Source organism: Sciurus carolinensis, unplaced genomic scaffold (genome assembly GCF_902686445.1).
Source record: "Sciurus carolinensis unplaced genomic scaffold, mSciCar1.2, whole genome shotgun sequence".
Taxonomy (NCBI): domain Eukaryota; kingdom Metazoa; phylum Chordata; class Mammalia; order Rodentia; family Sciuridae; genus Sciurus; species Sciurus carolinensis.
The window spans coordinates 908,957-936,551 of NW_025920119.1; the positions used below are offsets into that span (position 1 = coordinate 908,957).

The 27,595-nt window shown below is 50.5% G+C and overlaps 2 pseudogenes; one reads left to right on the plus strand and one right to left on the minus strand.

Annotated features, from left to right (window-relative positions):
* LOC124973644 (polyubiquitin-C-like) overlaps positions 1 to 27,595 on the plus strand; it is an 84,056-nt pseudogene that overhangs the window by 18,780 nt on the left and 37,681 nt on the right.
* The window catches only part of LOC124973643 (small G protein signaling modulator 1-like), a 44,025-nt pseudogene continuing 16,530 nt past the window's right edge, over positions 101 to 27,595 (minus strand).

The window sequence follows — 27,595 nt, forward strand, 5'->3', positions numbered from 1 at the left end:
ATGCATGTACAGAACTCAGGCAGGTTGACTCTAGTCCCCACATGCAGGAGGTTCTATTTCTCAGATAATAGGACAGACTTACCTGCAGCCTGCTTCGTGGCAGCCTAAGCCCCGCCAAGGTTTACCATGCTGTCCTGAAGATACTACTCCAAGATCCCAGCAGTCAGGCCCTGCCCAGCATCACAGGGCAAGTCTGGAGACATGATCATGTGATTGACGAGGGCAGACAGGTGGGTCCTCACAGTGGACAGGTGTCTGCAGTAGGTAAGCCCTGTGGGAGTGGTGGAAGGGAAATGTCATGCTCTGACATCTGCCTCTCTGGCTCATGGAGTCTTCAAAGTGGCATTCTTCTCCCCAGCTTATTGAACCCCCATACCCTACACATTCTCATCACTTCTTTTCCCAGAAAAGGAAAGTGAAGTCCAGAGGGGTGATGTCACTTGATGGCTTGACTGCTCAACCCTCAGGAAGTTTTATCACCTTTCTCAGCCTCACTCAGGGTGACACCACCCTACTGGGTTGGAATCTAATGCATTTAACTGACAAGCTGCAGGCAGGAAAGGATCAGGAAGGAAGAGGACCAGGGACTCCTCGAGCTCACTGTGCCTCTGCCTCAAATCTACAGGGAATGTGAGGACTCCTGCTCAAGTTGCTGCTGGATAAAGGAAGTCCCAGCAAGTCAGTGACCTGGAGATGCCGAGGGCACCAGGTCTGCTTTCCAGGGTGGACCTGTCACCTTAAAGAATGTCTGCCAATGTACTACACCCTGGGCCCATGAGGGTGCCTGGAGAGCAAGAAGCATTCAGCAAATGCCAGCCTGTATTTGCTGACTGCACCCCTTCCTCCTGGCTCATTTCCAATTCCCAGAGAGAATGCTGGAACTTCTAGAGCCTGAGGATTCACCCCACTAACAATAGGAAGGTACAAGGATTGTGGTGGTTGTCACAGAATGTCCAGCATTTATAGTGCACATGATGCTGCACAGCACTAACAGCCAGGACTGTTCCCTGAGTTTTCATAAGTGAGCTATTTCTCACCATGACCATATGAAGCAGGTATTAGCATTGTCCTTACTTTATACATGGGGAGACTGAGGCATGCACTGCTTATATCATTGGCCCATGTCACATCACTAGGGGAAGTACAGGGTGGGGATTTGGCCCCAGGCCTTGTGGTTCGAATATGCGCTCTCAACCAGCATCAGGGATGCACAATGTCATCATCTGATCACCTGGTTCCAGACTCATCTCAACCCCTGTCCTTCCTCCAGAAAGATCCTGCACTTGGGTCTGATAAACCCTTGCTCAGTGCCTGCTGCATGCCAGGCTCTGCCTCAGGCACTGGAGATGGTGGTCACAGAACAGGGAAGAACCTCAGCTGAGGGAAGCTTACACTCCCTGTCTCTCTGGGCACTTGAAGATGATGGGTCCATGCAGGCCCATCCAGGTTTCTGTGGCCAAATACATTTGAGGGAATGCTCCTCTTACTTGCCCATGCCCTCAATTTCATGAGTGGGATGGGTATATTAGCATAGAAAGGGTTCTGAGAAGTCCTGAAGAATACAGAAAACCTCAATATTTCCCAAACTAGTTGACAAGGAAACTGTTTTCAAACTTAAACGTGCAGGCCCATGCAGGGTGTATTAGAACTTTTCTAGAATCCCTAAAAATGCATGCTTTATCTTCCCCATTCAGGTTGTGAGGCTTGGGAAATAAAATGTGCTGAGAAACAAGACTGTAGAGAGAAAAAAAAAAGCCTTTGGAGTCAAGCATACCAGGATTCAAGTCCTAGGTCTTTAAATCTTGTTAGCTGTGTGAACACGGGCAAATCACTTTACCCCTGTGTTCCTTGTCTGACTAATGGGAACCAAAATATCTATGTTATTATTTTAATCTTTAAGTTTTGAGGATGGGACCAGGTCACCTTTCTCTTCTGCCTGAGAAATGGAACTTATGTGTACTGAGCACCTACGACATGCAATACTAGGTGCTAAAGACTTTACACTCTCTTCTCATTCCATCCTGAAAACAAATCCTCAGGATGCAGTAGTGACCAAACCAAGCCTCCTTTCCCAGAGGCCCCAGTGTTCACTGCCCTCTTAGAACCCAGAGATAAAATTATCCACAATCTGTTGAAGAGCAAACTGAGTCTGAAACCAGATATCTAGAAGGTAGGGATGTTCAAACTCCAGAGCCAGGCTCTGTCCCTGGATATTTCTGGCATATAGCGGACACTCAATAGATGCTCCTTGGAGACCACGCCAGCAATGGAGACCTACATGCACATCCGTAAAAGGCTCATATTGTCACAGAGCAGCTTCAGAGGAGCCCTGCAGGTGGAGAAAGGAAGATGCTTTACAAGAGCCACACATAACCCAGGTTTTCTGAAGAGGATCACAGCCATTCTCTGAGGGGACCGTAGGGTGGGTTACCGTGATTTCCATACAGCCACATTGCCCCTTCTTATCAGAACCCCAGTTTTCCTTTGAGGTATCACCTCTCCCATAATCCTCTGTCCCTGTGGTCTGGATGGGACAAATAACTCTACCTAGTGCAGGACCCAGTTTGAAATCATGGTGATTGGCTCAGAGATGGTCATGTGACCCAACCTGGGACAATGAGAATCAGCCCTTGGGACTTTTGTTGGAACTACCAAGAAACGGGCACTTTTTTTTTTTTTTTTAATCTCCTGTCTGAGTTTCTAAGCCAGGGAGATATACATTCATGGCTGCTGGGAGTCATCTTTGCCATTATACAGGGAGGGCCTGCCTGAGAGCAGAGAGTGGAACTAGCAAACAGGCAAGTGAAGCCAACATCTGAAGACACAGACAGGGCTTCCTATTTTGAGCATCATCCATCCAGATGCTATTTGCATATGAACTTCTCAGTTATGCCAACATGTTTTATTTTCTCCTTGAATCAGCTTGAAGTGGGTTTCTGTGACTTTCTCCAAGTGGCCCAGTAGAACCAAACAAATCCATGCTGGGATTCAGTTGGGATGACCGCAAAATGGGTGACATCTCTAAACTCCCCCTTGCATGGCCATTTCTGAGTGCCATTTTGGCTAAGGGAAGAGTAAGGCCCTAGAATTGCTGAAAATTATAAGAATTGCCAAAGGAGTGCTGTATGCTCTTGCAGAGCACAGAATGGAAGAATAGCCATGTATTTATTCTCAGGACATCCCAGGGTATGCCCAGGAAAGCCCAGGGAAGTTGGAGAGCAAACACACCTCAATCTCCAGTTATGCACATGGGAAAATATTCACTCTGTGCCTCAGGGTGGTGAGGTTGACTTGGACAGTTTACAGAAGCACAGCATCACACCCACCACTGTTCCCTAGCAGGCTTGGTTCTCAGCAAGGTGGTGAGCTCTCCACCATGGTAGATACATAAGCAAATACTATCAGAGTGGGTATTAGGGAAAGCAGCATTTCTCAATGGCCCACAGAGATAACAGGTGCAGCCTGAGACACTTGGGGTTTCTCTAACATGTGAATCCCTGGTCTCTCAAGAGACTTCAATCAGGATCTCTAGGAAGAAGTCCTAGAACCTGTGCATTTTGCACTTCCTCAGGTGATTGATGCACAATAAAATTTGAGAGTCTCCAGCTGCATCAGCGCTTCTCACACTTAAAACGTTGACACGTGTGTGAGGGTGTTAAATACAGCTTCTCATTTAATAGGTAATAAGCTGAGAATCTGCCCAGGTGATGTTGTGGGACCACTTACTGAAAAGCCAGGGGTAAGGAAGCTTTGAAGACCCAATGCTGGTCCCAACCCCTCACAGTCCCATGCTAGGAAGAAGGCCAGCAAGGCCAGAAGGAAGGGATTCTCCAAGGCCAGGCCAAGCTGGGCCAGTGGGAAACTACACCAGTCTCATGAATGGGCTGAGTAGTTCCCAAGAGGCAAAAGTTCTGTGGATATGGACAGAGATGAACTTGAGATTTAACTTAGTGCAAGACAACATTGAGTGTCATTTACTGAACATTGCCACGTGCCAAGTACCATGTGCTGGCCACTTTAAACCATTATTTGATTTGCTCCTCATAATGACATAAAGGAAGCATTTTGTAGGTATTTGTCTAAGTATTATTTTTTGTTTCTTCCTTCCAAGCACATGGTAGGGCTGCAATTCCTGGTTTCCTGTGGGTGGTGTCAATGGATTGGAAGAGGAGATTATAAGTAACATTTTTTGGTGGAACATTTGTTGTTGATTCATGTCCCTCCAGACTGTGAGATGAGCAACATTCACAGTGGCTGCCCTTTAGTGTGAAGAAAGCAGAGCTCCCGGCTGACCCATGATAGACACACAGCATGTGTGATAAAGCAGTTGCTGTATAAAGTTATACTAAGATCTCAGGTCTATTTGTTACTGCAGCACAGTCTTGTTTATCCTGATTGATACAGTGAGTAAGTTCCAACAGTTACAACTGCACAAGGCCAGGTTTTACTCTAGCTCTGGTTGATTCCATAGCTGTGTTCACTCCTCCAAATTTGGTGCAGGGCAAGAAGTGGGCATCCACAAAGCTCTAGGTAATCCTTCAGCCTCTTCCATGAACAGCACAAGCCCCTCCTACCTCTCATGGTTGCAGCCATTGGTTGAGCTGCCACCAGTCAAACCACTCTGTGAACAGGACAAGCAGGAGGATTTCCAGGGGCTGGGTTGCCATAGAGATGGAGGTTGTTCATGGAGACATACATCAGATCTTAGGGGACTGTGGTAAACAGAAGGGGCAAAAGAGCCTTGGTTAAATCTGTGTAGGTCATAAAAACCTCATCCCCAAAGCAAGCAGTTCCCCCCATCCTCCAGGCTGGCACAGGGAAAGGAAAAGACCCTGAAAGACAAAGTAGGAAAGAGCATTTAGATCAGAGTCCAACTGATCCAATGAAAGCCACCACCAAAATCTGGAGGCCCCAAAAGATGGGCAGAGCTGATGATGGCTAGAGAGAGGAAAAGAACCAGGAAACCAGAGCCAAGAAAACAGGCAGCCATGCTCAACATGTTGTCATCTAGCTGTGCTCACAGGATGCTGAGGGAAAGGAAGGGAGCCTGCTGGATGCTTCTGGGAAGGCTGAGGGAACAAGTCACCAGAGATGGGCCTCCCAGGGGAGTACAAGGTGGTCCAAGAGAAAGGAGCCTGAATCCAGGGAGGAGGCAGAGCACCTCAGGGCAAGAGACCAGTGGGTGAGGGAGAAACGTGCTGGTGCTGTCCATGGTCCTGGGCCACAAAGCTGCTCCACTAGGTGGGTGCCAGCAGACTGGCAGCCCACAAAATCAGAAAGTTACAAGCCCATTCTGTACCTGTGACCTACTGAATTCACCTCCTGGAGACAAAGTCCTTTTGGTACGAGGGATGGAACCCAGGGGTGCTTAGCCACTGAGTCACATTCCCAGCCCCTTTTATTTTATTTTTTTTTTATTTTGAAACAAGATCTTGCTAAGTTACTTACGGCCTTGCTAAGTTGCTGAGGTTGGTCTTGAACTTGCCATCCTCTTGCCTCAGACTCCGGAGCTGCTGAGATTATAGGTGTGCAGTACCACGTCTGGCTCAAATCTGTATTTTTCAAACAGTTTTGACACAGCAGTCACATTGCAGAGATCCTGATGTCTCACTCCTGGACACTGGTGATTCCTGACCAGTTGCTCCCAGGACACAACACTCAGTTCCCCTGATTTCCTTCTTTCCCAGCTTCATGAGAGCCACGGCATCTATAAATCTGCTGGGTGGTTGAGTACTTTAGACTTGTGAGCCATCTGGTCTGTGTTGTAAACATTCAACTCTGCTATCACAGTGCAGAAGTCCCCAAACACAAAATGTAAATAGAGGAGGCTGGGTGTGTTCCAAGGCCACTGTGTTGATGGACACTGAAATGTGAACTCTGCATTCTCACATGTCATGAAATATTCTTTTGATTTTTTCACTCACTGAAATAAAATCCACCCTCAGCTCATAGCTGTACAGAATGAGGCCAGATTTGGCACATGGGTCATGGTTTTCTTATTCTCGTTCCAGGAACTCAGAGAGGTGCCCGTTCCCCATATGCCACGGCTCTTGGACAAACTCGTCCTATCTCAGCTCCCCTTCAGCTCTATGGCGAGAGGGAGCTGTGGACCTGACCCACTGACCATCAGAGCTCAGCCCACCAGGGTCTGTCCTGCCCACAGAATGTGGTTCTTGAGGCCACACTCATCCTCCCCATACAGACTCACCCAGGAGATGTCCCAGAAAGGACAGTGACCCCCCTAGTCTGTTCTAGAAAGACATCCCCAGTTCCGTGCCAGTCTCAGGCAAGTGCTTATTGGTTAGCCCAAGTAGGGAAAATCATGACTTCATCCCAGCCCCTCCCCCCAGCAGGCCTCATCAACTGGTCCCTCCACTACTGGACCCACCATGCTGCCAGCTGCCTGCTGCAGGGTGGACAGCTGAGGACCTTGATTGGTCCCTTCTGTCCATCTCCCCTGGAACCAAGACTCAAATGACAACATGGCAGAGATGGCTAGGACCCAGCCCCTGGGGAAGTGGGGAGCCCAGACATTACAGAGAGGCTGCTCCTTCAGGCCTGGTGTAGGGAGGGTGGTATTCCATCTGGCTCATGCCCACTGACTCCCCCTGGCCACTACCAGCATGACTGACCACCAGGAATCATCATCCAGGTGGGTCCCACAGAGATGGGGCAAGTGCTGTCCAAGATGTTGGGGGCAACTTGAGACACAAAACAAAAAAGCCCTGGTGAAGGGGAGGTCTGGGGTGGGCAGGACAGGGAGACAGGCACAAGAACCAATTCCTTGGGGCTTGAACTGTCCCCCTGCCCTGCTCTCCACAGCCCCCCACCCCCACTCATACTGTGTTTGATTAGAGGAAAAGAGAATGCTCATGGTTATCAAGTGACTAGTTCCATGGGTGCTGGGCTGGGCAGTGCTCTGCCTTACTGTCCACAGTGACCCTGTCAGGGGGGCATCTGTTTTCTCATCTTGCAGAAGTAACTGAGCCTCCAAATGATCTAATTTTGTTACCCTAAGACCAACCAGGGAGTAACTGGCAAGGCTGGACATTTTAACAGAAGTCTCCCTTCTCTTTAACGACAGTGGTCTCTCACTGAGTGCAGGTACAATCATTATCCCGTTTTACAGATGAGGAGACTGAGGCACACAGAGCAACATGCCCAGGACCATCCAGCTAATAAGTGAAATTCCAAACTAGGAGGCCCAACTCTGAGCTCCAATCAGATCCCTGATGCTGTTTCCCACTGGTTCCTGTCTCTCCTCCCATGGGCTCTCAACTGGGGCAGATCTGGAGATGTCTTGAGACTTCAGTTGTCACAACTTGCAGGTAAACTCAATGGTACAGGCATCGGGTGACTGGAGGCTGGGGATGCTACCCAGCACCCCACAAAGCACAAGACAACCTTGCATCCAAAGAATCATTCAGCCCACCAGGCCCACAGAGCTGACGGTGGGAAATCCTGCTCCAGACCAGCACTGCCCAACGGGAATGTGAAGCAGCCATGCGCAGAATCCAAAACTGCCCAGGAGCAACATTAAAAGGTGAAGACAGCTGCAACAATGTATTTTGTTCAACCCAACATTCCCAAAATGTTCTCATTTCAACATATAATCAATATAAAATTATTCATACCATAATTCACATTCTTTTTTTTTATATAAAGACTTGAAAATCTGGGTTGTGTTTTACACACACAGAACATCTTGATTGCACTAGCCCACACTCTTCTCGAGTGCTTGGTTGGCACATGGGCCTTGTGGCCACCACAGCACAGAAACAACCTCAGCAACAGAGGAGTCTGAAATGCCAGTCTCTGATGGTGGCCCTGTCCACATGCTCTGGAGCTTGTCTTTGCCTCCTGCATAAAGACCAGTCAGAAGCCAAGAGATGTAGTCCAGGGTATACAACAGTGGGAGGGAGGTCGGAAGCAGCTGCAGCCACAGCCTCTCCCCACAGGGTGAAATAACTGTCCTCCTGTTGAAGCCAAGCATCTGCACGGTTTCTCCACAAAGGGTCCAATGATACATATTTTTGGCTCTGTGGACCACCTGAGCTCTGTCACAATCACTGACCTCTGCTGTGGTGGCCTGACTGTAGTCACAGACAATATGTAAATGAATGGAAGTGGCCATGTTCCTATAACACTTTATTTGTAAAATGTGGCCCACGGGAAAGGGTGTATTTCCTTCTGATTTTTTTTTAATTGGTAAACCCCATGTGGCTCAGGCCCCTGAGAATTTCAACCAAGGATGGGGTCCCCATTACCAGGGCTGCCTCTGACCTTGAGGATGAAGAGGGTGAAACCACTTGGCCTCTTCCCACCATGAAAACAATATGCATGGAGTGGCGCTTAGAGGCACAGGCTCTGGAGTCAGACCACCTGTGTCCAGAGCCCAGCCATGCCCCAAACCAGCTGTGTGACCTTGGATCCACTGCTTTACCTTTCTGTGCCTGTTTTCTCCTCTGTGCAACAGAGGAACAGTGATGACATCCTGCCTGGGAGGGCTGAGTTGGGGACGAAATGAATGAAAATAGAGCACAGAAGTGGACCTGGCACATGTGGCACTCAGTAAGGACACTGGACTGCGACCTGAGCATCCACCAAGGATTGGGCCTGCACCTGGCAACCAGGCATTTCCCAAGTCATCACTCTGAGTCCTCAGACTATGACCCTGGTGGGGAGTGCTGTCACCCTGTTCCCCAGACAAGGAAAGGAGACCTGAACAGGAAGGATCATGGGGTGTCCTGCAGTGGCAGAGCAAACTCAGCGGTGGTTCTTTTCTCGAAATCAGTGGTTCTCAAGCAGGGGCAATTTTGCACCCCTGCCCACCTAAAGGCAACATGGCAATGTCTGGAGACATTTCTTGTTGTGACAAGTTGGAGGAACACGAAAGGTCTGCTACTTGGCATCCAGGGTGGAGCCTAGGGATGCTGCTCTGCACCCTCCTGAGCTCAGGACACCCCATCCTATGAAGGACGCTTCCAACCATCACATCAGTGATGCTAAGGTGGAGGAGCCCTCCTAAATACACTGCTTCATCAGGGTTTCCTCAAAGGCAGAGAAGGACCCCAGTGCCGATTATTTGGGAGGTGCTACTAAGAAGCATGGACAGTGGGGAGGTGAAGTGAGATGGGGTAAGAAAGACCAAGAATAAGCAGGTTTCCATGAGAGGCAACTCTACCTAAACTCCCTGGGGAACCCTGAGGGGCTCTGCAAAGCACAGAGGCTTCAGAGCTTGCTCACCTGAGGATGAAGGGCTGGGGTATCTATGCACAAACCCTGTCAGCCAGGGGCTGGGGGATGCTCCAGGGAGACTGATTCCCTGACACTTCCAACATGCCTCACACATGGGAGAAGGGACCTTGGTGGCCAGAGGAACCTTTCAGGCAAAGAGACACTGAGAAGGGGAGCTGGTGATTAAACAACATGCCCAGCACAGGAAGAGCCGAGGACTGAGGGTGGGCACTGCTGGCCTCTGTTCCTCTGCCCCACTGACCCCCAACAGTATAACAGGCATCTCCCCAAAATTAACATACAGCAGCCATCCTGGCTCCCAGCAGGAGCGTGCAAATTATTTGCTGGGTGAGAATCTGCAGGAAGCATTTCCTGGGAAGAGCTCCATGGGATCTGGCCTTTCCCAATCGCAGTCTCATCAGTGAGGTGCTGCGAGGCCTTGTCAGTCTCCAGGGGTGGGAGCCCTGGTTCTCAGAAAGGGAACTGAACCAGCTCGGTATCCAGGGGATTCTCACTTGCACAGACAGCCTTTTCAGCACTGGGCCAGAACAGCCTTGGTGCAGGGCCAGGGCTACATGAGAGACTCACTACCACGGGGAGCTTGGAGGAGTCCGCAGCCTGATGGCTGGGCAGCCATGGCCGTGGTAGTGGCTCTGTAATGCCTGGGTGAGCTGAGAACACAGGGCTTTTCTCCTAATTGGCCATGAAAGAACATCATGGGTGAAAACACAAGCTACCCCAACAGACACAATGCCTGACTGCCAAGCCTGCCCCAGGCCCCAGGAGGTGCTTGGCTTTGGACCAGAGCCAGGGCAGTGGGGGCCTGGCTCCACAAGCCCACCCTGCCAGGGAGAACATCTGTCCACTTTCCAAAGAGCCTCTCACTGCTCAGCACATGGTCACTTATGCAAAGTGAGGCTCAGGGCCACTGTCCATTAAATGGAACCAATGTGGCTGCAGAGGGTTAAACAAATGAGCTTAACGGAAAAGCTGTGATTCAATAGTGGTTTAAGAGCCAGCCAGAGAGGCCCACTGAGAGCCAGGCCCCATCTGAGTGAGTGCCATTCAAAGATTCATTCATGGTGTTCGCACAGCAGCCCATGATCATGGGGAGCTGATGCTGATATGGCATCTCTTTATAGCAGTCAGCACACAGACAGCATGACATCAGCTGTCACGTGGGGGACTGTGCCCCTGGGGAGCCTCCTGGGGCTGTTCTTACTGCCATTCACTGAGGGCTCCCATGTGCAAGACCCACCCCATGTGCTGCCTCTGACCACCCCCTCACCTCATGGAAGCTTTAGTCTGAAGTAAACCATTAACAAGACGCGTGTAACGGCAGCTAACATTTGAGAATTTTAGGTGGCAAATGCGCGATCTTGATTAACCCTCTTAGCAACCCTGTGAAACGGGTGCTGCACACATCACTGTTTCACAGATGAGGAAACCGAGGCACATGGGTGGAGTGACTTGTCCAGGTTCAGCTGGGATCCCAAAGCCCACACCACTGTCACTACCCCGTGTCGCTTCCTGTCTGGTGACATTTTTATGAGCCAGGTGGAGAGTGGTTATTGGTTCCCATATTTGGGGAGAGCTGAGGCTGCCAAGATCCCAGGTCTCCCTGCCAGACCACCTATCTTCTCGTTCCAAGCACCTGGGGTCATTTTCAGGCTCAGTTGGCTGGTGGATCCCTGGGGCCCAGGGACAGGGCAGCTTACTGAATTCAGACTGTGTGCCAGGGTAGATGATCCAGAACATGTAATCTGTGGCCTCCTCATCTTCCTTGTCTGAAGACATGGACTCGGAGGAACCCTGGGGGCTCCACTTGTGCAGCTTGGGAAACACTTTGCCCTGAAAGGATATGTCGTAATGCAAGGACGCCCCTGTCCCCAAACCTGCACAGCCTGAGGGGTCTTGGCAGGGCATGTATGAGTCTGTGAAGTCACATGAGGGCTCACAGGCAGCAAAGACCTCCCCAGCCTCCCCAAAGCCCCATGGCCACTCACCTTTCCCCATTGGAATCAGAGAGGCGGGTCCAGCTGCCTGTGGGGGAGTAGCCCACTTCCAGGCAGGAGAGGAACTGCAGGAGGTGCCCGCCCTTGGGGAAGTGGAAGGGTGGTCTCTGGATTCTATCCTGGCTGACCAACACCACTGTCCCACCACTGTCCACTGCCACTGTGACTGGCAGAAAAGACACAGTGGGAAGTCACTATGAGGCATGGTGATGGGCTCCCCGACTCTACAAACACAGGTCCCCAGAGGTGCCAAGCCAGACTCCAGGCCCTGAGGCTCTGGGCCAGGCCTGGGCAAAAGATCAGGGTGGATTTTACCCCTCCTGCATCCCACTTCTCCTACCCACAATCCACCTGGCTGTAGAACTACAGGACAAGGTCAGGGACAGTGTGGCTGGACCTCCCTAGAGCTACCCATCAAAGGAGACGACTCCCTGAAACACCCACACTCCTCAAGAATCTGGGGCAAATCTGATTTACTAGAGTTTGGGGTGTACAATTTCACCCCTCCTCAGGCCCCTGGCTGACTCTGGCTAGTATGGTAAACATTCACTGTGTGGCAGCACAGCACAAGTATCCCCATCTTGTCTGACAAAGCATCCCCGTGAGGCTGATCCACTAGGACCTATTTTACAAATGAACCCCAGGCTCAAAGAGGGTGAGTAACTTCCTCAAGGTCACACAGATCTGAACCCAGGTCTCTCTTGTTCAAGACTTGAGCAGCAGTGCTTCACACCTCGGTAGGACATGGACCACTTGCTTTCTAAAGCAGGAGGACCATCTGCTCCCTCTGTAGCTTCTTCTAACTTTAAACAACCACTACAAAGACCTGGTTTGAGTTCAGGCTCTGGAGCTTACAGGCTATGTGGCTTTATGTCAAGTGGCTTCTTCACTTCTAAAATGGGAACACGCCTATCACTAGGTTGTCGTACAATTAAATGACAGGCCTTGTCATTTTACAGAGGGGGAAACCCAGTCACTTGCTTGAGGTTGCAAAGGTAAGAGGTTGTCCCACCACCTTGTCTCCTGATGCAAATGAACAATCAGAGCTAGAGGCATGCAGGGGATCCAAGAGGAACACCAGCCAGGCCCCTGCTCTCCTGTGGTCCCTACCTTGTTGGTGACAGTGCAGGTAGACGATCTCCTCCAAGCAGATGGTCATGGCAAAATCCCAGTAGATCATGGAAAGGATAAAGGGCCAGGCTTGCAGGAAGCCCACATACCTCACAGTGGGGAGGGCTCTGGAAGCCAGAGGACCACTCCTGATGTCCTCCCTTCTCACCAGGACCTACTCATCCCCAACCTGTGTTCCAGCCTCCCCAGACTTTCTCCTTCTCTTTTGGTTCCAGCACCTCAATTATGGAGGGAAGCACCCTCCCCCAGCCCATGTGGCCCAGGCGGGGTGGAACCCACCAACTCTCTACCCCATGGCTCCAGCAATGATCACCAGACCCAGACCTGGCCAATTAGCATGATCCACTGTCCCAGGATGGTACAGGATGTCCCCATGACCCAAGAAGAACTAGTGAGACCCAAGGATCAGAGTTACACCAGAATTGCTGCCTCTAGCTGAGCTGTTAGGAATAATGCTGCAATGGACATTTACTTATGAGGTTTTGTGTAGATAAAAGTTATCACTGCCTGGTTAGATCCCTGGGCATGGAGTTTCTGGGGCTTTGGGTAAGGGTGTCGCAGATGAATCTGCCAAATGGTAAAGTGATTCTCACACTTAAATGAGCCACACAGCAGGGCAGAGACCTGAGCCAAGTCCAGCCTGACTCCAGAGCCTGATGTTTCTTCTCTAACACTAAGAAACCCAGCTGGAGAGTTTTGACCATGGCTGTGCAAGAGGAGGCAATGGCTGGAAAGAGAAGTGCTCCTGTGCTTTCCAGACAAGGACCATCCCCTTTATCATCATTGCCTTTGGTTCCAAAGAGGGACCCTGGTCATCTGAAGCCCCTGGTCATCTCCCTTCCCCACACTCCAACATCATGTTTCCGATTCCTGCCTATTTCTCTCTTCCACTGAGGCCCAGGCTCTGGGTGAGGGTAACAAGGGTAGCTGGGGTTCAGAGCTCAGGAAGGTGGAAGCCCCCAAGGCCAGCATGGTGACATTGAAGGTCCAGATTCAGTGGGAACTCAAGTGTGTCAGCACCTGGTGGTGCCTGTTTACAGAGGAAAAGATGACGTGGAAATGTGGAGCCTGAGGGTGGGGGCAGCAGCAGGCGGGTGAGGATCTGGTCAGTGCCTTTCTCCAAACACTGGCGTCATGGGTTTCCTGCCCCCACATTCCTGGCCTTCAGTCCAAGGAATTAGCAAGGTCCTGGGGTTGTTTAGAGCTTTGCTGTTAGGAAGGACATGCTTTGGGATTTGAGAAGCACTTATTAAACCTTCAGGGAATCCCTTGAATCTAGGGAGACCATCTTGTCCAACTCCCTCCCTGGAGAGAAGGCAGAAACGGAGGCTCAGAGAGGTGGAGTGGAATACTCTGGGTCAATCAGCAAGGGATGGTTGAGTGAGGACCTATATTTATGTCTACTTGGTTATTCATTTTCTTCCCCAGGATAATGTGAGCTCTGAGACGGTAAAGGTATTGCTCTCCTTTGAATGAATAGCTAGTTCCCTGTGTCTAGTACAGTGCCTAACAGTGGGGCTCAGTAAATATTTAATGAGTAGATTGTCCCAGCACCTACTGTGTGCTACGATCTGTGGCTGGTGTCAGGAATCAGTTGTGAGCAAGGCTGGGGCCCTGTCTTCAAGGATCTAAAGTTGGAGGGTGAGGTGGTAGATAGAGGAGGGTGCACAGGTTGGTCATGTGACTACGGTTTGACAAACACTAGGACATTCGAGTGAGCCACACTCAACTGGGAGTTCAGGGAAAGCCTGATTCCAAGGTTCAAGATGGAGAGTTGAGTTCCAGGCCGAGAGCCTCTCCTCAGCCCCCACACTGTTTTTCTTTAGAAACTCCAGAGTCTGTCAGGGACAGATTTACCCAGCCCAGCCTGTGATGTCTGGCTGACCACCTCTGAGAACAGGTGGTAACCTCTGAACAGGAAATGACCAGCTGAGAAAATGTTATGAATCACCCCAAGACCTAACACGGACCACAGTGAACTCGATAGCAAGTAGAACACAACAGCATCTGAGATGCTAAAGCCTTCCTGAGCCTCCTTGGTGGCCATGCTCAGCAAAACCACCTGCAGCCAACCTTGGGAGTGGGGAGATCTACCCAGTGCAGTTTTGGTCATGTTTCCTGAAATGAGTCCTTTTTTTTTTAAAACCTACATTTAAAAATGCATATGAAATCCAGGTGGTCTGCAAGCTTCTTCAGAATAACACGTCAGGGTAGGGGATGATTGACCGCCAGGAGGGCTGGGGCACAGGAACTTGTGTCATGACTATTTTTATGTTACAAGTTCTTCACCATAAAGATATTTTTAAAGAAAATGAAAAAGAAAAACTAGAATCCGAGGGCTGGGGTTGTGGCTTAGTGGGTTTGCCTGGCACAGGCAAGGCACTGGATTTGATCCTCAGAACTGCATTAAAAAAAGTTAAAAAAATAAATATTAAGTAAAAAAAAAATCTTATGTAGATTCAGAACAGCCCAAATCACTGCTTCTCCCCACCAGCGGCTGCGACACCTGAGGCTAGATTAACGGGCTGGCTGCCTCAGGCCCATGACTGCCCTTTGCTCTTCTTTGCAGGAGGGAGCCAGTCGGGTGGCTCTTTTCAGTGTGACTCCAAAGCTACTGCAGGGCTGTATGGTTGTATGTATTGTGGGTACAAAAGAAGAGACAGCTCCGGGGACCAGAAACCCTGCAGCCACTCCCATCCCCTTTCATGGAGTGATGAGAAAGGGTCGGCAGTGACCAGGGATTACCTTGCATTAGTGGGTCTTTGTAAAGCTGTCCCTCTCTGGGTGGTGGTCAGGGACACTGGCTAACCCCCAGCTCTAACCCTCTTCTCCTGGTTTCTTCATCCTCCTGAGTCTCTGAGCTACCCTTCAGGCCACAGCTGCAGGGAGGTTGCCTAGGTCACCAAAACAACCAGGTTGAGTGGCAGACAGGGCAGGGTTCACACCTCTGCTCCCCAGGAGGGGAATCTCCCTATGCCCAGGAGAGTAGATGGACTCAGGGGACGCACTGTGGACCCAATATCCTACCTCTTTTCATAGTCCAGGTCCCCCATGGACCCATTCATCAGCTTGTTGGGCGTCCACTTCAAGGTCATGATGTCAACTGTCTGGTGTAGGGACAGGTACCCAGGTACAGCCTCCATGTCATCCCTCTGCAGAGAGAAGAGAGCAGGCCTGGCCATGGTGGTGGAGGACATATGGACAAAGGTCCTGACCATTTGACTCTAGGATGCAGAGCCGAGTTATCTGAGAAGCTGAAACCTTCCAAAGCCTCCTTGGGTGGTCATGCTCAGCAAAGCCATCTGCAGCCAACCTTGTGGATCGGAGCGTTCCACCAAGTGCAGCTTGAAAGCTTCCCACCCCTGACACCATCACATTTTCCCTCCAGAGGCCTAGGGGTCTTTAGAACCAGGAAGGGGACTCTTAACATCACCCTTTTCAAATCAGGCATTTATCTGGGCCAATCTTAAGGGAGAAACAGATGGCAGTTGAGCTTTGTGGCCCATTCCCCAGAAACCTGCTCCCCAAGTATCCCCAGCACACTCCAGTCCAGCAGTCAGTCCTCCACCTCCCCAGACTTGCCCAAAGGACTTCTTGCCTGCTTTATTTTATCCAAGTAGGAGGGATACAGCAACATCCCTCAAATATGAAGGAGGCAGCCCCTGCACCAAATCTACCTCAATGACAGGCAAAGACCCATAACTGTTTACTGAACACCAGATACATAGGGAGCTCAGCTCAGTCCTCACACAGCCTCAGCTGAGCCAAGCACCCCATGGAGGAGCAGTATTCCATCAATCCTAAGATGCACATTCTGTTCCTTTCATATTTTAACCTTCCTAAAATGGGGACATGATTATCCTTCATGAGAGCTCACCACCGTGACACAGAGGTGACTGCCTGAACTCAGACTCAGGCGTATCTGTTCTCACTTCAGCTGAGTTTTGTGCACGGTTATTGTGCACGAGCAGGATAGCTTCTATTTTAAATGCCTTCAGAGAGATTAGTCTGTGATTCAGCTTTGAATTGAAAAAAGTTACGGTGACATCGAGAGGCTGGGAAAAGAGTGGCAGAGTACTAATATGATATTGGCAAAGCAGGCACATTATTCACCCCGGCAGGGATGCCTGCAAGTCCAAATTTCCTTGAAAAATAGCAAGTGAGTGCTTGAAGGGACATCTGACCCATCACAGAGATGAGAATGCATGTTCTTGAAGAACTGCTGCACTTTCTGGGCTCATGGGTCAGGGGGCACCAACATTTTTGTGTAAAGAAACAGAATAGTTTTGACTTTGTAAGCCATATAGGCTTGGCTGCAACCTAACTCTGCCACCATAGCCTGAAAGCTGTACTAGATAACACGTAAACTAGGGATCATGACTGTGTTTCAACAAAACTTTATTTATAAAAACAGGTGGAGGGCCACATTTGGCTCGCGGGTTATAGTGTGTTGATCCCTTCTCCTGATGGAACAGAGAGCAGCATGTGGAAAACTTAGGGCATCAATGACTCTTAGTCAAAAGTGCTACAGGAGATTAAACTCTGGACTGTGAAGACTTTAGGAATATCTTAAATAATGTACCAATTACACTTTCTCTGGTGTGTACTTGGGAAGGTAATGTATGATTGCAAGACAAATAAAAAACCTATGTTTGATTAGGTCTTGAAGACTTGATTCCCCGGATAAGGGGAAATTGTGCAGTGAAAAAGTTCTGAGCATAATCCGAATAGCATTTTAGAGAAGAAGGCACATCTTGAAGCCATGGCTTCTTGCACTTGAGCAGACAAGGTCTTGTGCCCACGGTGAGGCAGATACTGCGGCTCAGAGGGAGGAGGAGTTGCCCAGGGTCACCCCATGATTGAAACTGTGCCTACACAGCTGGGGTGGCTGACAGTTCACAGAGCTTCCTCCCAGGAGAGCCCAGACACCATACTGACCCTGTGACTCAATGACCCTGGAGAGAGGGGACAGCCAATGGAGACACTGCTCAAGGGCAGGAGCTGCATGTGCCCCACTCTCCCCACATACCTGGATCCTGGCCAGCCTCTGGGTCACAGAAGGTGACTGATGAATGGCCCCAGTTTGCCTGAATTCAAATCATAATTCTGTCCCCTAATTCACCCGTGTGGGACTCAGGATGAGAAATGGGTGGGTATAAAGATGCGTAGATGAACACTCACTGGCTCAACCAGAACATTGTTCTGCCATAAAGCAGGGTGGCTCTGGAGTTCTGGTGCAGGGAATCCATGTAGTCATGGGCAGAGAAGGATGGCCAGTCGTCCATACTTCCACTTGAATGCCTCTTCTGGATCTGGTAGTGTGACGGGAGACAAACAGATGACCCTGGAGTGACCTCTACCCTGTTCCCTGTTCCCAAGTCCCTTCTGCAGCCCCACTGCCCACCCCACTCACACAGAGGGCTGGCCGCTTGCTGGGCGAGTCCTGCCACAGGTGTGAGCTGTGGATGCGGTGCCTCTGGGCCAGCTCATCAGCCAAGGGGTCAGTCCAGAAGTGGTCCGCAGTCTTCATCTTGGTGTTCTCCAGGGCACAGGGTCCCACTGCAGAGCACACAGCACTGGAAACCTGCAGCCCAGAGCACTGCCCTCCCTCCCAACTCCTGCAGACTGGGCCACTCATTTCACTACCCCTCCCTTCCAGCCAGCTAGGATGCCTGAGTCCTGCAAGCAGGAGACCAGAATGAGGCCCTGGGAGCAAGAAGCAGCAAACAGTTTTGATGGAGGAGGGTGAGGGGGCCCTTGGGAGGTACTTGAGACCCCGGACCAGATGGAACTCAGACTACCAGACCACATACCCAGCAAGGAGGCAAGGATGGGGCCGTCCACAGAGTCCACCAGAAGAGCTTCCTTCTCATAGTATTTACTAGAAAAGGAAAGGACACTCGGGTTTGGATGGAGGCCAGCAGAGGATCACAACTGCCAGCTTGGCTGGATCCTGCATTGCCCACTCACTGTGAGAGCTTCGGCTGTCCTGTGTATAGAATGGGGACCATCATGATATATGTCAGAGGGCTGCTGGAAGGATGTTTGAGCAAAACAAGAGATGAACAGTATTCAGCGTGGAGTGTGGTTTGCACCTGCTTAACACACTGTGAAGACGGTGTCTTTAGGAGCAATAGGAGTCACGAGCAGAAGGCTAGATGATTCTGCTTGCTTCTATAATGTCTTCTGGTGAAGACAGGAAGTCCTGGAAGGTCCAGCTGATTTCTGCCCTCCTATCTCTGTGCAATAAAGTGCTGCTTACCTGCACTGTGCACTCAAAGACCCTGCTAACAGGCTTTACAACCCTCACAACTAATGCTGAAAACGCTGCCCTGAGATGCTCAGAAAAGCCCCTGAAATCTGGATTTGCAAAGTACTATTGGACACCATCAATATAAGGATCATGCAGAATGTTTCTTCATTTGTTTGTGTGACATTACAGTGTAACAGTTTCCAGTTCCTTGAAAACTCATGCAACCCCCAAACCAACAGAATTTCACAGCTGAAAAGAACCTTGTTTTGGCCTCCCAAGGATGTTGGATTCCGAGAGGGTAAGTGACTTGCTAGAGGTGACACAGGTCAGGTTACTCCATCTGCAGGCCCTTGTTAGCATGCAGTAGGGGATGACCCACATAGGATCTGGAGTCAGACAGACTGCATGGGAGCCCAGTTCAGCCACTTTCCACCTTACTGTGGGCCCCTGGGAAGAAACCCAGGGTCCCTTCATCCTGCTCTAAATCAGAATCCTCTGCCCTGGTATTAAACATCCAAATCCTCCCAAATTTTTAAGCTAGGCTTGCTCAGAGTTGAACATCCAGGAGGCATGTTTAAAATCATTTTCAAATCTACTTCACTGTCAAAGGAAAAAGAAAGGCACTTTGTGCATGAGAGTACAATTCCCAGGATGGGCAGCAGGTGGAGGTAGAGTAGATGCAGGGATCTGGCCGTTACCTCTCACCTGCTGTTTTCCACAAGGTAATGCACAATTTTGTCCAGGACCTTCCTGAACAAGGCGGTGCGGATCCACAGGTGCTTGATGGCGAGCGGGGACAGGTTGGGCAGCTTGGGCAGCTTCCGAGAATTTTCCTGGAGGCACTGGATCTGGTTTCACCTTTAAGACCAATAGGGAAAAAGAGATCCAAAAAGGAAATCCACAGGACCAGTATGCAAACGGGAAAATGCTCATTTTCTCTAGAAAATGAAGGCAGCAAAGCAAGAGCCCATAGTGCTCCAAGTCAGTGGGTCAAGTGTTAAAAAATGAATAATACCCAGTGAGTGTGGAGATGTGGCTAAACAGAGGGTTTCAGATGCTGTTGACAGGCAAGCCAGTCTCTGACCTCCCTTTCTCCCTTGCTCGTTCCTTCTCTCTACTGGAATCAAATGCTGACCAAGAGTCTTGGACTACGGACCCTTCAGAGTCTCCCCAGTGCCCCTGAAAAAAAGGTCTTCCCTGTGACTGGCAGGTGCTCCATGACCTGGACCCCTACTTCTCCAGCAGCCCCTTACTCTACCCACTCACTCCGTGATGCACCGAGCAGTGAGCAGACTCTCTGGAGCCTTCCACAGGCTGATGCTGCTTCCTGGCTCCCCCCACCCCATTCCTGGGAGGGTCCCTTCTCACCCTTTGGGTCTCAGCAAGGCCATCTCCTACAGGAAGCCTGTAGAACAATGCTGTCCTCTGCCCCTAAGCCTGCTCCATTTTCTGTCTTCCCCTCCATGCTATGATCTTAAGAATATGGACTAAGCAATTTAACTTAAAAAAATAAAATAAAATACTGAGAGTTGACCAGGAGGCAAGCATGGGCCCACATTGTGTCTGTACCTCAGGGGCCTAGCATTGTGTCTGGCACACAGGGAGTGCTCAGTGATCATGGTCATGAACGAGTGATTGCACAAGAGAATGAATGGTTCTCCCTTACTGCCTGGCAAGGGCATCTCTGATCCCTCCCTAGGGAAGTCCTCACACTGTGAAAAGCCCTGGATATCCAGTTCCTTAGGAAATTATCTGGAAATACCCAGGAATTCAGCAGGTAAACTGGAAGGAACCTAAAGACCATGGGGCTAAGAAGTCCAAACAGGAGCTGGAAAATCCAAATTCAGAGCTCTACCCACCATATGGTTCTGGGGCAGCCCTGGGCAGGCAGGGCCTGCAGGGCAAGGGAAACAGGGGGCTGTTTCTCACTCAGTGGGATGATCAGCCTATGAATTGATGGCAAATGTAGGGCATGCTATAGTTGGGATCTGAAATGTTCCCCAAAGGTCCAAGTGTCAAAATCTTTGTGCTCAGCCTGGTGCTACTGGGAGGTAGGGAACCTTTAGTGGGGGGGGGGGAAGTTTTAGGTTATTGGGGGAGTGCTCTCAAATGGCACTGTGGGATGTGGATCTCTTCCTCCTTTTTTTTTTTTTGCATCCTGGCCATAAAGCAAACAGCTTCCACACCATAGGCCAATAATGGGGTCAACTGGTCATTAGACAAAAACCTCTAAAACTCTGAGGCTAAGTCAACCTGTCCTCTTTTTAAGTCAATTATCTGAGGTATTTTGTTGTAGTAACAGAGAACTTACAGACACAGAGTATGTTTGTCTCTCCCCTTCCCTTCTCTTGCTTGTGACAGACACAGTCGATCAATCCACACACATTTTCCCATGATGCCCAATCACAGCTTCAGAATCCTTCATGACATAGTCTATGGGAGCCACAGGCACAAATTGGAGTTAAAACCCATTTGCCATCTCCACCCAGGCCCCAAGATGGGGGTTGGGCTCTGTATTCAGAACAGGCCGTGTGGCACAATCAGTCCATAAACCTCCCCAACTCATTAACCAGGCACCACGATAGGTGAGTGACAACTCCCCCTTCAGTAGCAGCCTCCAAGACAGTTTTAATCAAGAGACTGCAGCAGCTGGTTTATGCAGACAGAAAGCACTCTGATCCTTTGAGGCTTTGCACTGAGAACAGGGTGTGGTCCCAGCACCAACTGCCTCAGGGGCATTTTCCAGGTGCTAGACACTGCCCCAGATGCTGGGGACATAACAGGATGACACGGATGTAGCTGCCTTTCCTTGTGGCATTCAGAGAGGTAACAATCAAGTTAACAATAAAACAAGACACAGCTAATTCCTGATAGGAAGAACAAGTGTGAAGAAAGCAAACAGGATATGTGAAAGAAGGTGGGGTGAGGGCTGGAGTGACCGAGCTGGGGCCACGAAAGACCAAGCAGGTGAGCCTGCTGGAGGAACAGCATGTGCCAAGGCCCTCAGGCAGAAAGAGACTGGAGGTCTGGGGAGCAGAGAGCATTCCAGGGGCTAGGGAGGGGCTGTCCAGCCTGGTCCCCACACTCACATGCTCTCAATCAGCTGCTCCAAGTCCTGGACTTTGCAGCTCAGCTCCTCGGCTGGCGGAAAGCTCTTGCCCACCTTCATGAAGAGAGCTGCGATCTTGTTGCTGCACAGGAAGCCAGTCGCCCGCTGCCGCAGCCCATGCAGGACACAGGCCTCCACTGCAGCTGTGGGGATATGGTGGGCAGCAGCACTGACTCTCCTGTCCATGTTCCCAGCACCCAGCATGGCTCAGAGCTTCCATCAGACACAGGCTCCTTGGGCAGCCAGTACCCCCAGCATCACCTGCCTCTGGCCAGCATTACAGGAAAACACATGTGCACCCCACCTGGCTGGCTTCACCCTCTAAAGAAGCGAGGGAGCTTAGTGGATAACCCACAGTCATGGCTAAGGCTGGTCCACCTCTATGCAGGTCCTCTGCCAGCCACTACCCAGCTGTGTGACTGGGAAATGACCTCTCCTTGGTGCCTCGGCTTACTCACCTAGAAAGGGCAGTAGTGTGAGCATTAGCCTCAGAGATGCTGTTAGGAGAGGTGAAAAGCACACATGGGAAGTACTTAGCAGAGCCAGGCACACAGTGGGTGTTTTATGAATGCCAGCTTCTACCCCTTTCAGAGGGAGAGAGATGGGCTATAGACTGCTCACCTCTACGTGGGCCAAAGAATATCAATATCATCATCATCATCATCATCACCACCACCATCACCATCATTGCTACTGTGAATGTAGTACAGTTCATGTTTATGGGTCTCCTTTAAACTCTGCGTGGCCAGGGAAGAAAGGAAAACTACCTCCACTTTCCAGATGTGGACCCTGAGGATCAGAGAGGTGAACTGAATTGCTCAAGGGCACCCAGCAAGTGAATGATAGTCAGGATTCAAACCCAGGCTGAGTTCAAGGTGAGCTGTAAGTCACACTGTTGAGGATTTTGTAGCAATCTTCCCACTTCTGACCATGCCCAGTCTCCTCAGAGCAGGACACGTGGATTATATAGCCTGGTCTCTACCATAAACTCACTGTGTGACCTCAGGCGAACTACTTTCCCTCTCTGGGCTGAAGTGAGTCATTCTGGGAAACGTTTGTGCACACCATGCTGACAGCCTCTATCTTACTCCTGGTGCTTCTGGCACCCCTCCATATTCTCACCTTCTCCTCATGCACAGGTATGCAACAGGTATAACATTAATGCTTACTGAAAAAGTGAGTATGTAACAGCAGCTACTCCTTACTGGGCACCTGGAGGGTGTCAGATAACTGGGAAGGTTTACCTTACCTAACTCTTGAGACGAAGCCCATGAAGTAAGAGCTCTAGTGAACCACACAGGGTGGAGAGCTCGGCCAAGGTTCTGTGCAAGAAGAGACAGGGAGAAGGTTGGGGTTGACGGCTCGTCTCTGTTTGAGTCAGCCTTTACTTGTGTGAATCAATGTCCAGATCATCTTGCCCACTCTGCTCATGCATTTAAAATATTCTGGGTGAAACTCTTTTTACATTCTGAGTTTTAACTTATACAGACAATATTTTCCACGTGCTTGTACTGAAATAAGTTAATTTCAGGCTCTGTGTACAGTGTTTGATTCTTTCTGACAAAGGCTCCTGAGGACACTGGATAAAAGAACCCTCGATGGGACTCTTCAGGCCTCAGTTACTCCCACCTGATTTCTCTCACATGGAAACTTTGGTCGGTTAGAGAAGTATCATGATTCTTTTTATCACTTTCTATTTCTCTAAGGATTTAATTGGTAGGTATGTTGGCAAGTCTTGATGGGGACACGTATGTTTTCTATTTGCAAATAAAAATGTCCAGGAGAAAATATATAGTTATATAAATGTAATAAAATGTAATTGTTTTATAAAAACATAGATAATATTCCCACGCACATCTGTACTTATACATATGTATTTATGTACACATATGTAAATACATATATTCATATATACACATATATAAACACCTGAGTGTGTATGTCTGTATGTATTAAATAAACATATTCCACTTAAATAAGTTCTTGCCCAAAGTCGCCCAATAGGAAGAGGCAGAGCTGGGATTTGAACCCAGGTCTGCCTGGGTGAAAAGGGGGTGAACTGGGGCTCTGGCTCCCTGACATGAGCGTGCTCAGCACATTGTGGTGCCCCAGCCGTCTGCCCAGAGCTGGTGGGCTGGTCAGGTGCCTTTGCTCAGGGACCTCCCAGGGGTCAATGTCACAGACAGGGGACTGGAGGACACCTTCACCAGGAGATGCTCCCGGCATTACAGATGATGCTCTCGGGGAGGAAGAGAAACACACCCACTGTGCGCACGACCGACTGACCTGAGTGCTGACTTCAGGCCCACGCAGAGCGCCTGTCTCCAGCCACCATCAAAGCACAGCACGAACCTGGCAGTGCCATTATTTCTGGAATCTTAGGAGCAGAGCTGGTTTAGGGAGAGAAGTCTGAGTCATGCTCCGAGCCCCAGGCCTGCCTCCTTTGCTGAGCTGGCTGGCCACGGTCCCTCAGGATTGTGTCAGCAGGGACTCTTCATTCCTTGTCTTTAAAAAGTCCTCGTCTGCACTATCCCTCTACCTTGCAAGTTCATGGGCAGAGCGAGGAACTGGAAGAGAGATCGCTGCTCAGGTGCGTGGGTCTACGTAAGGGGTGCCCACACGGAGGGCAAGGTGATCCCCCAGTGCAAGCCAGGGTGACCTCCCCAGAGGGTGTGGAAGTCACTGGCAACTGGGTCTCTCACTATTCTGTATCTCCAGGTTCTCCAATTGAGTCAGGATCCAAAATTAACTGTGGAGTCACAAAACATGATGTGAGAAGTCTGGCTCAAAGAACTGCCTTTCCTGAGGCCACGTCCAGAAAAGAATCTTTCCAGGCCACAGACGGGCCACCGACTCACCACAGAAGGAGATGATGTGGCTGCTGTCTTCGTGGACAAACTTGCGCGTGACCGCCTCTTCCATGATCTGCTTCACCTGCAAGGCAGTGGGGAGAGACCAGTGCCACCAGGGTGCAGCTCCCCAGGACCATTTGCAGGCCATTTTGGGGGCACTCTGGTAGTTGCTTTCCTTCCACACCCTCGCCACCTGTCTTCAGCAGGTTTGCGACTTAGCGGCTACCTGCTTCCCACTTTAATTATTTGCGTGGACTTTTGCATGGTGGGCTGCTGCTTCTCTCAGATGTCACACCAAATGTCCTCTTCTTCCCTGACCACAACCTCGCCCTTATCATGGCCCCTTCAGGGTACTTACCACCCTTCCTGTCCTTTTTCTCTATTGGTTTACTGTCTGCACCCTCCTTCCAGAATCTAAGCTCTATGAGGGTAGAAACCTCTCCTGTTCTTACTGTGTTATAACCAGAACATAGTAGGTGCTCAATAAAGATCTCCATGAGTGAATGGTTGGATGACTCAGGTAGCTACATGAATCAGGAGGTGTGATGTAGACTATCAGCCCTGGAATCCAGCAGACCCGGGTTCAAATCCCCACTCAGGCACCTACCATATGAGCGCATTTTGAGAAATGGAGTCTCAGGTCCGCCTCTGGTCACACCCCAGGCCATGGGCTTTTCTTACTGTACCTGCTTGCTCAACAAGTATTTCCTGAATTCTCCAGAGTGCCAAGCACAGGGGACAGTGTGAAAGGGCAAACAGGACTTGGTTTGCGGCCTTGACCCTCTGGTGGGCTCACTGGATTCTAGATCCCAATCTGCTCAGAGTCACTCTGGGACTTAAGCAAAGCCCCTCTCCTCTATGGGCCCTCGAGTCTGAGGACACTGAAAGAAGACCACAAGGATCTGCCCAGGTCTGAATCACTGGGCTGTGAGGTCAGGGTGGGGGAAGCAAAGTCCAGAGTGACCCAGCCAATGGGTCCCTTCCCTGTGGTCCCTGCACTCACCCTACAGAAAATCCGTGCACTCATCTGAGAGCAGTCCAGGCCCCACTGCCCGCTCTCCCTTCCATCTGGATGTCTCCTGGGGATGAAGGCAGAGCTCAGGACACCCCTGACTGTGTGCTATGGAGAGCTGACCCACTGGACTACCCCCTCCATCCTGTCGGCACCAGCCCCATGAAGAACTCCTCGTCTTCAAGCTCAGTGAGCTCGCGCTGGGCCTCGCCTGCAGCATTGCTAAGTGTGAAAATCCAGCAAGACCCTGGGAAGCTGGCCTGTTTTACAGATATGAAAACTGAGGCTCAGGGAGGTGAAGTGGCCCACTCTGTGTCACAGAGATAGGAAGGGGCAGAGCTGTCATTCAAACTTAAAAGGGTTTTTCCATTATGGCTCCAGATGTCATATCCTGGCCTTGTAGCTATCAGCTGTGTTACCTCAGGCAAATCACATCACCTCTCTGAACCCTGGCTATTTGATACTGGGAGAATGGAACCAGATGCAGAACATCATGTGCTGAGCATAGAGCTTGGCACACAGAGGTGACAAATGTCACCTCTGCCTGGAGCCTCACCTGCCTTTTACCACTGTTTTGGCCCTGGCTGGATGTCACCTGTTCAGAACATTACAGTCCCTTGCTAGCATTCCCACAGTGGCTGTGTTTCTAACACTTATCAGACTGAAATGCTGTGGTCGGCACCTACTCCTCTGCCAGGTTCAAACCCCATCAGGACAAGCACTCTGTGGCTCCCAGCTTTACCACTGTGTCAACTTCCACCCTGAATTCTGGCACACAGTAGGTACTCAATAAATGATGAATGTGCTGGCTCTGCACAAAACTGTATGGCTGGGCCAGGCTGGCCTCCTGTGTATCACAGTCCAGCCTTCCTGCCCGGGTGGCAGTGTCTGGAACGGCTCTCAAGACCTGTGCAGACGTGGCTCCCACCCAAAGGTGCAGACTCCAGCTCTTCCCAGTGGCTGACCTTCTCCAGCAGGTGGCTACCCTCCCATCAAGGTCCTCCTGCTCTTCAGAGGCAGCCAGCCATCTGCCTGTCACTCTCTGTCGCCTGCCTGTGTCCTCCCTTCTGGGGGGTGCAGGGAGCACCAGGCCCCATCTGCTCCATGTCCACAGAAGGAAGCCGTGAGCTTCCTCAGGACATGTGGCAAATCCCCAGCTCTCACTCAGAGCTCAGGGAGGAGGGAAGGAGCCAGGCTTGGAAAGTTCTAGCATCTAGTCAGTGCCCTCAGCCTGCTGCTTACCACTCAGGCTTCACAGATCCGCCCAACTCCCATTTTCTAGAATGTCACCTAATGCCCTCGCTTTCCCTGTCACTTCTCTTCGAACCCTGGGAATCCGATCCTGCAATCTGTCGCCTCTCCCTGTGATGGGCTGAGATTCATCTTCCTTCCAAATTCGGATGCTGAAATCTTAACTCCTGGCAGCTCCAAACGTGACTGTATTTGAAGATAAGATCTTCGCAGAGGTGACTGAGGTAAAATGAGGTCATTAGGGTGGACTTAATCTGGAATGACTGGTGTCCTCATAAGAAGAGGGCACCAGGACACAGACACACACAGGGGAGACCCGTGCACACACAGGGAGAAGGCGGCCATCCACACACTGAGGAGAGGCGCAGAGCAGATCCACCTCTCAGACCTCGGTAGGAACCAACCCTGCCAACAGCATGATCTTGGGATTTCCGCCTCTGGAACTGAGACAGGATACGCTGTTTGTTGAATGGCATATTCTATCTGCTGTCTGTGTCCTTGTCACAGTCCTCATCTCCTGGTTCCTATGGCTGAGTCACTCATGGAGACACTCGGCTCCAGCCCTTGAGGGTCAGGGATGGCCTCCAGGTCTCGCTCCTTCCCAGGGTGGCCCATATCCGACCACGGATGAGTGCAGTGTATAAAGATCCAGCACCTTCGCCCACCTCACAGCCGTGACAAGAAGTCTCGGCTCGCCTAAGAGGGCCCCATGGGACTTTCACTGAGCTGGCATCA